Raw genomic sequence first — 2,756 nt, forward strand, 5'->3', positions numbered from 1 at the left:
TTGTTTCTGTGGATTTGCTTGTTGTGAACATCTCATAAATAAAATCATACAACATCTGGCCTCCTGTATCTGGCTTTTTCCATTAGCATGATGTTTTCAAGGTTCCTCCACATTGTAGCAAGCATCCATCCTGTATTTCTTTTTATGCCCAAATAACGTTCCATTGTGTGGATAGATTATTTTATAGATCATAATAGTTCTTTGTCCATTCATCAGTTGATGGACATTTTGGTTGTTTCCACTTTCAACTCCTTTGACTAACGCTGCTATTTGTGTGCAAGTTTTTGTATAGACATATTATCAGTTATCTTGGGTACATACTAGGAGTGAAATTGCTGTGAAATATGGTAAGTCTGAGTTTAGTTTTTATTTATTTATTTGTTTATGTTTGGCTGCACTGGGTCTCCGTTGCTGCACGAGGACTTTCTCTAGTTGCAGGAAATGGGGCTACTCTCCATTGCAGTGCACAGGCTTCTCAGTGCAGTGGCTTCTCTTGTTGCAGAGCACAGGCTCCAGGGCATGCGGGCTTCAGCAGTTGCAGCACACAGGCTCAGTAGTGTGGTGTACAGGCTTAGTTGCTCCACGGCATGTAGGATCTTCCCAGACCAAGGATCAAACCCGTGTCCCCTGCGTTGGCAGGCTGATTCTTAACCACCAAACCACCAGGGAGTCCCTAAGTTTAATTTTTAATGAACTGCCAAGCTGTGTCCCAAAGCAACCTTAACTATTTTATGACCTATATTTTCCCCTTAACAATGGGTCATGACTGTATTCTCTTGTCCATATGTAGAAGTTTGCATCACTAGTTTGAGTGAATGGATAGTATTGTCTTAGCCAGCTAAATATCAACATCAGACCGTATTTGGAGAATTCTCTTTTGTTCGACATTTAATGATTCTATGAAACAGATTTTGAGCATCTTCTTTGCATCCCCACCAGGAAGATGACACTCTCCCAGGTATATCCAGAGCACTTTATATATATAGCACATGTCCCTATATATGGTGCTTTCATATTGCATGGCAAGCCACACATAGCTTCCCCCATCTATTTTATGTATTACATGGGGAACTCGTCTGGTTGCTAGAACATCTCTTAAATGTACCTTTGTATCCATACTTCCCAGCATAGAGCCAAATATTTGATAGATGTTTGCAGAATGAATGAATAAAGGAAACAATGAATAGATGGAAAGATGGATGGTTAGAGTCAGGGACTGTGAAGAGACAGTGTTCCTTTGCTATAAGAACATTCTATCCAAAATCCTTGCCTTGAGAAGTAGTGAGTCCCCAGACCCTGGAGGTGTGCAAAAGGAGGCTGAGTTAATTGTCAGGAACACTGTAAAGTTAATCCAGGCATCAAAAGGGAAACAGGATGAAATTTAAGATGCTTCCAAAGTGGAAAGCATGGAATTCTATGAAACAGAAACCTGGGAAAGCTAAGAGATTTGCCATATGTTCTCCAACTGGACAGCTGTGGGCCTAGGAGTCACTCTGAAAGATTTTGAGTTGTTCTGAGGACCACAGACCAAAGCGTCAGTTCAGTCAGTTCAGTCGCTCAGTCGTGTCTGACTCTTTGCGACCCCATGGCCTGCAGCATGCCAAGCCTCCCTGTCCATCACCAACTCCCAGAGCTTACTCAAACTCATGTCCATCAAGTTGGTGATGCCATCCAACAATCTCATCCTCTGTCATCCCCTTCTCCTCCTGCCTTCAATCTTTCCCAGCATCAGGGTCTTTTCCAATGAGTCAGTTCTTTGCAACAGATGGCCAAGGTATTGAAGTTTCAGCTTCAGCATCAGTCCTTCCCATGAATATTCAGGACTGATTTCCTTTAGGGTTGACTAGATCTCCTTGCAGTCTGACCGTCTCTCAAGAGTCTTCTCCAATACCACAGTTCAAAAGCATCAATTCTTTGGCGCTCAGCTTTCTTTATAGTCCATCTCTCACATCCATACATGACTACTGGAAAACCATAGCTTAGACTAGACGGACCTTTGTTGGCAAAGTAATGCCTCTGCTTTTTAATATGCTGTCTAGGTTGGTCACAGCTTTTCTTCCAAGGAGCAAGCTTCTATTAATTTCATGGCTGCAGTGATTTTGGAGCCCAAGAAAATAAAGTCTCTCACTGTTTCCATTGCTTCCCCATCTATTTGCCATGAAGTGATGGGACTGGATGCCATGGTCTTAGTTTTCTGAATGTTGAGTTTTAAGCTAATTTTTTCACCTTCCTCTTTCACTTTAATCAAGAGACTCTTTAGTTCTTCGCTTTCTGCCATAAGGGTGGTGTCATCTGCATATCTGAGGTTATTGATGTTTCTCCCAGCAATCTTGATTCCAGCTTGTGCTTCATCCAGCCTGGCATGCCACATGATGTACTCTGCATATATGTTAAATAAGCAGGGTGACAATATACAGCCTTAAGGTACTCCTTTTCTGGTTTGGAACCATTCTTTTGTTCCACCAAAGTGTGCCCTTGTCTAAAGACCTCATTTTGCTTATGCCTGCTTTGGGTAGCTCACAGTGCACTAAGGCTAGAATCCAGGAAAGGAGAGACACTTGTGAAACTAGTGGTTGAACAAGTCAGTGACTATCTGTAGTCAGGGAGTTTAATGCAGGCTCTATTGAGAAAAGTCAAAATCTAGGAGGGCGGGGCCTGGACGGGCTTGGCCGCTGAAACTTCAGCCCTTGCATCTTAGGGAGCAGGGAGAGCTTTTCTGTTGTCTCCTCATCAGGCTCTTGGGCGGCGGGGGCGGG

The sequence above is a fragment of the Cervus elaphus genome, chromosome 4 (assembly GCF_910594005.1).
Source record: "Cervus elaphus chromosome 4, mCerEla1.1, whole genome shotgun sequence".
Taxonomy (NCBI): Eukaryota; Metazoa; Chordata; class Mammalia; order Artiodactyla; family Cervidae; genus Cervus; species Cervus elaphus.